Below are 10797 nucleotides of genomic sequence, written 5' to 3' on the forward strand. Positions count from 1 at the left end.
AGGATCCAGTTTCAGCTTTCTACTTACGGCTAGCCAATTTTCCCAGCAGCATTTATTAAATAGGGAATCCTTTCCCCATTTCTTGTTTCTCTCAGGTTTGTCAAAGATCAGATGGCTGTAGATGTGTGGTATTATTTCTGAGGACTCTGTTCTGTTCCATTTGTCTATATCTCTGTTTTGGTACCAGTACCATGCTGTTTTGGTTACTGTAGCTTTGTAGTATAGTTTGAAGTCAGGTAGCGTGATGCCTCCAGCTTTGTTCTTTTGACTTAGGATTGTCTTGGAGATGCGGGCTCTTTTTTGGTTCCATATGAACTTTAAAGCAGTTTTTTCCAATTCCGTGAAGAAACTCGTTGGTAGCTTGATGGGGATGGCATTGAATCTATAAATAACCTTGGGCAGTATGGCCATTTTCACGATATTGATTCTTCCTATCCATGAGCATGGTATGTTCTTCCATTTGTTTGTGTCCTCTTTGATTTCACTGAGCAGTGGTTTGTAGTTCTCCTTGAAGAGGTCCTTTACATCCCTTGTAAGTTGGATTCCTAGGTATTTTATTCTCTTTGAAGCAATTGTGAATGGAAGTTCATTCCTGATTTGGCTCTCTGTTTGTCTGTTACTGGTGTATAAGAATGCTTGTGATTTTTGCACATTAATTTTGTATCCTGAGACTTTGCTGAAATTGCTTATCAGCTTAAGGAGATTTTGGGCTGAGACAATGGGGTTTTCTAAATAAAAAATATATTTAGTGAATAAAATTAAAGTTGGAAAACAAACATGTACCAAAAACTTTAGACAATTAACAGAATCAAAAATGAACTAGATATCCTAGAAAGGAAATTTATAAATATTGAAATTACAGAATCAATATATTTTCTTGAGAAAACTTTTAGTTCTGACCAGGATGGAGTAGCTTATACTTTAGTAACCCTTTTTACATATACACATACAAGCATATACGTGTGTGTGTGTGTGTGTGTGTGTGTGTGTGTGCATGTGAACAGTCTATATAAGACAATGGTTTAAGGCATTGAGGAGTAATCGATAATGTCAGGAGTTGAGGAACCATGGTCCTTGAGAGAAGGAAAGCATAAGAGAAAAGATTCACATTTATCCTGACCTGTTTTTTGAAAAAAATTTAACATGAGGACCATAGTCAAAGTATACAGCATAGTCATATTGTAAAGAGGAAGCAGAGATCAGAATTCAGAGATGCCAAGTGGCTGGGACTTAAGCAAATTCCCAAAGGGGAATAAATCATAGAGAAAGAAGCCAACTACAAATTTACCTCAAATCACTGGCCAAATTCTGAGCTTCACATTAAGGGCCAGGAATCCAATAAATCCAGCAGAAAACAGCAGCTAGGAGGCTAACAAACTGTGCAGAAGTTTCAGCAATTATGTGGTACTGATGAGACGGAGATTGGAGTTCAAAATTTGCCAAGGTAAAGGGGTTTTGGTAAAAACTGGGTTTTCAATTGAGATCCCAGAATGATCACACTCTAGAAATATGGACCATTCTCTATAAGTAATAATAAATTGAAATGGAGTAGTCATAACAAAGTCTCAACTCAACCCTCGGCAGGATTGATATGGTCATTAGTACTTAGAAGAGGACTTAATTCCTTAAAGTTTTCATGGAGAATGTTTAGCACCCAGTACAAATTGTGAGACATCTTATACAACATAAGCAAAAAGACAAAAACAAAGAGTAAAATAGACAATAAAAACAGACTCAGAAAAGATTTGGCATTAACAGATATTTTATATTATTATTAATTGACACATAAATATAGATTTAAAATGTAAAACTTGATCAGAGATATGAAATATAAAAAAAGAGTCAAATGAAAGTTCTAAAATGGAAAACTACTATAATTAAAATAAGAAGTTTAATAGATTAGTAAATAGTTCATTAGATACGATTTTTCAGATGATTAGTGAACTGGGAAATATAAAAGAATCAAGAATATAAAAGGAGATATAAAATATTGAATAAAACATAAGAGACACATGGGGCATTGATAAAAGGGCTAACATATGGGTAATTGGAGTCAAGATAGAAGCGAGAGAGTAAGAAAAAGGTATAGTATTTGAAGAAATACTGGTGAATAATTTTTGAAAATTGGAAAGAAATTGCTTAAGAAATGAGTGTAAAAACTCTTCGAGGCATTTTTAGCAAAGAAGAGTAAAGATTTAACTAAACTATGGAATTATATCCTAGAGCAGTCATATAAATTTATTTTCTTACTTTTTTTGAGACGGAGTCTCGCTCTGTCGCCCAGGTTGGAGTGCAGTGGCGCCATCTCGGGTCACTGCAAGCTCTGCCTCCCGGGTTCACGCCATTCTCCTGCCTCAGCCTCCCGAGTAGGTGGGACTACAGGCACCCACCACCACGCCCAGCTAATTTTTTGTATTTTTAGTAGAGATGGAGTTTCACCGTGTTAGCCAGGATGGTCTTAATCTCCTGACCTCATGATCCACCCGCCTTGGCCTCCCAAAGTGCTGGGATTACAGGTGTGAGCCACCACGCCTGGCCAATTTTTTTTAAGTTTACAAAATATAGGTTCAAAATTCCCTATAAACACCAAACAAGATAAATACAAAGAGAACCACATCAGGGACTAAGCTTAATGCTCAGTTATTATTTCTTCTGTAAGATATAATCTTCCATTAACGCAATAAAGTGTATTTTTCTTTTTTTAACTGCTGTGCAGGAAAGTATTTTATTTAAAAATGAACTGAAAGTGCCTGTCAATATTCATATATAGGTACTGTGAACACAATCATAAAATTAGAATCAAAACACTTTGGTGATAAAAGCTTCTTCCCAAATCAAGCATGAGGCAAAAGAAAAATGTAAGACCTCATAAAACAGTAAAAATACTTGAGAAATTCAAAGCTCATAGCAGAAGTGGACATAAAAACAAATATGGCTGGGCGCAGTGACTCACACCTGTAATCCCAGCACTTTGGGAGGCCGAGGCAGGTGGATCACATGAGGTCAGCAGTTCGAGACCAGCCTGGCCAACATGGTGAAACTCCATCTCTACTAAAAATAAAAAAATTAGCTGGGTGTGGTGGCACAGGCCTGTCATTACAGCTACTTGGGAGGCTGAGGCAGGAGAATCCCTTGAACCCAGGAGGTAGTGGTTGCAGTGAGCAGAGATCGTGCCACTGCACTCCAGCCTGGGCGATGAGAGTGAAATTCTGTCTAAAAAACAAAACAAAAAACCAACCAACAAACAAAAAACCGTAAAATAAAAGAAGAGTTGGCTGAATTCAATAAAGTAAATGAGGTCAAAATCATCATAGAAATGAGGTAAAGTGTATTTTCCTATTTCATCACGATAGCTTTCCTCTTTGGAAATTTTATTTGAATTTTAAAAATATCCTCTATATGTTTACTTAACTTTTTGAACATAGAGTATACAGTTGTAATATTTGTATTAATATCCCTATTTGCTAATTCCAATATCTTGGTCTGTTTTGACTGATTATTTTCATTGTGGATGTTGTATTGCCTCTGTATGCCTGGTAATCTTTGATTAGGCTCTAACATTGTAAATATTACCTTGTTGGGTGCTGGATATTTTTGTATTGCTATACATTCTCTTGAGTTTTGTTTTGAGATACAGTTATTTTACTTGGAAAAAGTTTGATACTTTCAGATCTTGTTTTTGTGATTTGTTAGGTACATCTGGAGTGTAGCAGTACTCTATTCCACACACATGAAATATGAATTTTTCCAGTCGGTGGTGGGAAAAGGCACTGTTTCCAGCCATGTGTGTTAGGTACTATTCCTTCTTATCCTTTTTGATAGTTCATTCCCTAGCATTGAGTTTCATTACAGACAAACGCTTGTCAGTACTCTACTGAATATTCCACATGAACTGTACTGGTTAATTTTATGTATCAGTTTGTCTTGGCTAAGGGATGCCCAGATAACTGGCAACACGTTATTACTATGTGTGCCTGTAAGGGTGTCTTTGGAGTAGATTAGCATTTGAACCAGTAGTCTAAATAAAAAGATCTACCCTCACCAAGGCATCATCCCATCAGTTGAGGGTCTGAATAGAACAAAAATGTGGAAGAAGGATGAATTCCTTCTTTTCTTGAGATAGGCTCATCTACTTCTGCCATCAGACATCAGCACTCCTGGTTTTTGGGCCCTACGACTTTGAGACTTACACCTGCACTCCCCTTCCCACTCCCGGGTTCTTAGGCCTTGGAGTCAAACTGAGAGTTATACCATTGGCTCCTCTGGCTCTTCAATCCTTAGATCCAGACTGAATTACACCACTGGCTTTCCTGGTTATCCAACTTCCAAATGGCAGATGGTGGAACTTCTTGACCACTATAATCACATGAAACAATTTCCATAATAAATCTCTCCTTCCCCCTCTCTCTCTCTCTTCACACCACCAACTCACCACCACCACCACACACACACACACACACACACACATATATCTCCTTCCATGCAGTTATCTCTTCTCTTTGATAGTCTGTCCTATCAACTTTGGCTTCCTTGGTTTCCCAGGACTCAGCTCCATTTCCTCAACACAGCTAGTCTGACAGGCTCTGCCTCAGTTCCTCTTCCTTGAGCTGTAGGCTGAAAATCTCTCAAGATGGTAAAATGAGGCAATGGTAATGCTTACCTCATTTTTTCCCATATTTCAAAATCACTGTCTATCATTGCCTCATTCCAGTATCTTAAAAGGTACTGTTTCGCACATTTTTGTCTGTTTTGTTGCTGCTGTTTTTGCTATAGACATTGCTTCAAGTAGGAGAGTAAATCCAGCCCCTGTTGCTCATCTCACCCAAAGTGGCTTTACAAAGGTTTTAAAATTATCTTTGTAGGTAGTTCTGATATAACATGACATATCCATTCCTAACATCACCACATTATGCAGAGTCATACAATAAAAACCCCAGGGTTCATGGGAAACTGAAGTTAGGGAAACAATATAAAATACTGATACATTAAACAAAAATACAGCAACTGCCAAAAAAATGAAAGTACAGTTTTTAACATGTTAAATGATTAGTAAATACATAAATAATACGTGGACAGGACACTTTACATTGTAAAAGACCTCAAATTTGCTTTTGGAAGTGTATGCCCATGCTCTTGCACTGCACCCAGCTCCTACACCTACCACCCAGCCTGTGTAAGGAAGAAACAAAAGAGAGATAGAAAAGGTGAAAGAAATAAGAGATAAAAAGGAAGAACATGGAGGCAAATACAAATAAGCAAAGAGGAGAGAGGGGAAAATTAAAGGGAGAGGATACAGAGGACTGAGTAGCCAAGACGACAATTTGAAGAGCTGCAGCTTGTGAATTATTAAGTAGTAGGCGGGGGGTTTAACTGAATTAACGTGAAAAGTTGCAATGCCTTATGTGGATGAGTGTGGCTCATTGTCCTTTTGAAATGTGTGGGAGTGTTTTTGTTTTTTTTAATGTAAGTTTTAAGTTAAAGGGTACATGTGCAGGTTTGTTATATAGGTAAACTTGTGTCACAGGAATTTGTTGTACAGTTTATTTCATCGCCCAGGTAGTAATCCCAGTCTCCATTAGTTAGTTTTCCTGATGTTCTTCCTTCTCACTCCCCCAACCCTACAATAGGCCTCATGTCTCTTGTTCTCTACGGGGCCGTGTGTTCTCATCATTTAACTCCTACTTAAAAATGGGAACATTTGGTATTTGATTTTCTGTTCCTGTGTTAGATTGCTAAGGATAATGGCCTCTAGCCCCATCTATGTTGCTGCAAAGTACATGATCTCACCCTTTTTTATGGCTGCATAGTATTCTATGGTGCATATGTACCACATTTTCTTTGTCCAGTCTACCATTGATGGGCATTTAGGTTGATTCCATGTCTTTGCTATTATGAATAGTGTTGCAATGAATATCTGTGTGCATGTGTCTTTATGGTAGAATAATTTATATTCCTCTGGGCACATACCAAGTAATGGGATTGCTGGGTCAAGAAGTAGCTCTGGTTTTGGGTCTCTGAGGAATCACCACACTGTTTTCCACACTGGTTGATTTAATTTACACTCCCACCACAGTGTATAAGTGTTTCTTCTTCTCCACATCTTCACCAGCATCTGTTATTTTTTGACTTTTTATAGCCATTCTGACTGGTGCAAAATGGTATCTCATAGTGGGTTTGATTTGCATTTCTCTACTGCTTAGCAATGTTGAGCTTTTTTTCATATGCTTGTTTGTCGCATGTATGTCTTCTTTTGAAGAGTGTCTGTTCATGTCCTCTGCCAACTTTTTAATGGGCTTGTTTTTCTCTTGTAAATGTGTTTAAATTCCCTATAGATGCTGGATATTAGACCTTTGTCAACTGCATAGTTTGGAAATATTATCTCTCATTCTGTAGATTGTCTAGTTACACTGTTGATAGTTCTTTTGCTGTGCAGAAGTTCTACAGTTTAGTTAGATCCCATTTGTCAATGTTTGCTGTTGTTGTGATTGCTTTTTGTGTCTTTGCCCATTCCTATGTCTCGGATGGTATTGCCTAGGTTGTCTTCCAGGATTTTTAAAGTTTTGAGTTTTACATGAAAGTCCTTAATCCATCTTGCGTTGATTTTTGTATATGGCGTAAGGAAGGCACCTAGCTTCAATCTTCTGCATATGGCTAGCCTATTATCCCAGCACCATTTATTAATAAGGGAGTTTTTTCCCCATGGCTTGTTTGTGTCAGCTTTGTCAAAGATCAGATAACTGTAGGTGTACAGCCTTATTTCAGGACTCTCTATTCTATGCCATTGATATATGTGTCTGTTTTTATACCAACACCATGCTGTTTTGGTGACTGTAACCTGTAGTATACTTTGAAGTCTGTTAGTATGATACCCCCAGCTTTGTTCTTTTTGCTTAGGCTTGCCTTGGCTATTCAGGCTCTTTTTTGGTTTCATACGAATTTTTAAATAGTTTTTTCTAGCTCCTTGAAGAACATCATTGTTGTTTAATAGGAATATCCTTGAATCTATACATTTCTTTGAGCAGTACGGCCATTTTAACTATATTGATTCTTCCTATCCATGAGTATGGAATGTTTTTCCATTTGTTTGTGTCATCTCTGATTTCTTTGAGCAGTGTTTTGTAGTTCCCCTTGTAGAGATCGTTCACCTCTCTGGTTTGCTATATTCCTAGACACTTTTTTCTTTTTGTGGCAATTGTGAATGGGATTGCATTCCTAATTTGGCTCTCCGCATCACTGTTGTTGGTGTATAGAAATGCTAATGATTTCTGTACATTAATTTTGTATCCTAAGACTTTGCTGAAGTTGTTTATCAGCTGAAGGAGCTTTTGGGCTGAGGCTATGGAGTTTTCTAAATATAGCATTGTGCCATCGGCTGACAGAGATAGTTTGACTTCCTCTCTTCCTGTTTGGATGGCCTTTCTTTCTTTCTCTTGCATGACTGCACTGGCCAGGACTTTCAATACTATGTTGAACAGGAGTGGTGAGAGAGGGTATCCTTGTTTTATGCTGGTTTTCACAGGGAATGCTTCCAGCTTTTGCCCAAATAGTATGATGTTGTCTCTGGCTTTGTCGTATGTAGCTCTTATTATTTTGTGGTATGTTCCTTCAATACCTCATTTGCTGAGAGTTTTTGACATAAAGGAGTATTGAATTTTATTGAAATATGCTTGTTTGTTGCATGTATAAGTTCTTTCTTAGAACATTTACTAAAAAGGGCTTATAATTATCCATCCTTTTCATTTTCCTTTGAAATGTATATGTAACTCCTACAACTCAGAAGTGTCTTTCTGAAGAAACTGAAGGACATTTCTTTGAAATGTAATCATCAGGAAGGATAAGACCCCTGTCTCTCAGTTTCTAAGAAAAGAGAGTCGTAACTTCAGTAACTGCCAGATAGCAGACACAGCTGGCCTAGATGCATTTATGTTGACCAATCTTTTGTAATTTTTTACTTCTCTGACTTTTCTTGACCCTCTGCTCATGGGTCCCTCATTTTCCCTTTAAAACACCCGATCACCTGTGCACAAATAAAAGTGGAACTCAGCTGTTTCTCTTACTATCAGTAATTACTGAATAAAATCTGTTTTCAATGTTTTAACTAATGTCCTGTTGGGTTTATCTTTGGCAGCCCATGTGACAAGGAACTGAGGGCAGCAGCCTTTGGCCAACAACCAGCAAGAAACATAGGCCCTCAGTCCAACTGCTGCAAAGAACTGAATCCCTCCAACAATAAAAGAACTTGAAATTGGCTCCTTCTCTAGTTGAGCCTTCAGATGAGACAGTAGCCCTGACCAACACCTTGATTGTAGCCTTGTAAATGACTCTATAGCAGAGGACCTGACTAAGCTGTGCCTAGATTCCTAAGTGACATTTGTTATTTCTAGCTGCTGAATTTATGGTTATTTTTCATGCAGAAATATATGGTTATTTGCTATGCAGAAAATAATACATTTTTCCTCCCTGAAAGCTTTATTTTTTTTCTTTTTGATATTCTAGTTTTAATTTCTTAAGGCATGGTTTTTTTTTCTTATTTCTCTTACTTGGTGCCTTAGGACATGCTTTAACTGACATCTTTCTGTTTTCTTTAATTCTGGGGAAAAGAGCTTTCAGATTTAAAAAATATTTGTTTTAATTTCTGTCCTTCTGCAATCCTATTTTCCAGATATTGAAACTTCTACTTTTATATTACACAAATTGTAACTTTTATTTTTATATTTGCTCTCTTTTTATCCTTTCCTACTGCCTTCCAACATTTTCTTTACTCTCTTCTGTCAGTCTCCTAATTCTTTATTCAGCTGCATGCATTCAACTATTTATCTCATCTAGTGTGCTTATTTTGGTTCATATTTGGTTTCACTCTCATCCCCCAAATATGTTCATTTTTTTCCGATTTTCACTGATATACAGAAGTATATCTGTGGGGGATATGTTTCAAGACTCCCAGTGAATGCTTAAAACCATGAATAGTACCAGACTGAATATGTGCTACATATTTTTTCTTATACATACATACCTATAATAACGTTTAATTTATAATTTAGGCATAATAAGAGATTAATAACAACTAATAATAAAAATAGAACAACATGCTAGCATCACTACTCATGTACTTTGGGCCATTTTTAAGTAAATAAGGGTTACTTGAACATAAACATTGTGATACCATGACAGTGGATCTGAAAACCAACATAGCACCTAAGTAACTAACCAGTGGGGATATGCTAGAGAAAGGGATGACTCACACCCTGGTGGGCAAAAAAGGACAGCTCAAGATTTCATCATGCTACCCTGAATGGCACACAAGTTAATACTTGTGAATTTCTGGAATTTTCATGTAATATTTTTGAACCATGGTTGACCATGGGTAAGTGAAACCACAAAAAACAAAACTGGATAAGCAGGGTCTACTGTAGTTTTCTATTACTTTAATTTTCCATGTAACTTGGTTGTACGTTTAACATTTTTGATCTGTTTTTGTAATGCTAATTTAGTAACAGGTCATTTCATTTCTAAATATGTCTTTAAACGAGTATTTATTAACTGAATTTTGAGGTGATGCGCACGAGTAGTCCCAGCTAATCGGGAGGCTGAAGCAGGAGAATCGCTTGAAACTGAGAGGCGAAGGTTGCAGTGAACTGAGATCACGCCACTGCACTCCAGCCTGGGTGACAGAGCGAGACTCTGTCTCAACAACAACAACCACCACAAAAAAAAAAAAAAAAAGAAAGAAAGAAAAGAAAGAAAGAAAGATATTTAAGCCTCAGTCTGCATTTCCCAATGAATGTAGAAGAAAACGTGTATGTCCCAAGGAATTCAAAGAAGCACTGCTGATCATACCAGTTACCTTCCACTCCAGAAGGCAATTTCCATGGTCAGAGTTATATTTAAATTGTAGTGCAAGACCTCACTGATAAAAGTCAAGTTACCTATTTATAATGTACTATCCAGGGCAGTTTTGTGGAAAGGATGGAGTAGTGACTTCCCAACACTGGCTGGTAATACTGCATCTATTTTCATCAGTGCCTTACCTTAGCACGGGTTTCTCCTGCCTTGACTTTATCCTGTTTATACCAGGAGTTTGGCTATTGCTACAGGTTTATTTTCAAAGGGCAATTAATGATCATACCTGTTGCAATGAAAAATTCAAATAATTTCCTCCACCCTCTGCTGCCTGTGCTGGCCCTTGGCTTTAGCCTGTAACAATCTATACACTCACATACCAGTTCTGAAAATTTCCTACAGATTGGAATTTTCACAGCTGCTTTTGTGTGTGTGTGTGTGTGTGTGGTGGTTGTTGCTGTTAATTCCTAAAAATCTAAACTTCCTTTTTTTTTTAAATTTATCTGGGTGTCAGCAGTCTGTACTAGTTCAACATCTTGATTAGAATCAAGGATTTTGGCTGGGCACAGTGGCTCAAAAGTGCCTGTAATCCCAGCACTTTTGGATGCCAAGGCAGGCAGATTATTTGAGGTCAAGAGTTAGACACCAACCTAGCCAACATGGTGAAACCCTGTCTCTACTAAAAATACAAAAAATGAGCCAGGCATGGTAGTGCGCACCTGTAATCCCAGCTACTCAGGAGACTGAGGCACGAGAATCGCTTGAATCCAGGAGGCGGAGGTTGCAGTGAGCTGAAATCATACCACTGCACTCCAGCCTGGCGTGACAGACTGAGACCCTGTCTAAAAAGAAAAAAGAAAAAAAAAAAAAAGGAAAAGAATCAAAGATTTTGATCCTTATCATAAAAGCAATGGGGAAACTGATTTTTTTTTTTTTTTAATGCAGTGAGATGACACC

Source organism: Macaca fascicularis, chromosome 1 (genome assembly GCF_037993035.2).
Source record: "Macaca fascicularis isolate 582-1 chromosome 1, T2T-MFA8v1.1".
Lineage (NCBI taxonomy): Eukaryota > Metazoa > Chordata > Mammalia > Primates > Cercopithecidae > Macaca > Macaca fascicularis.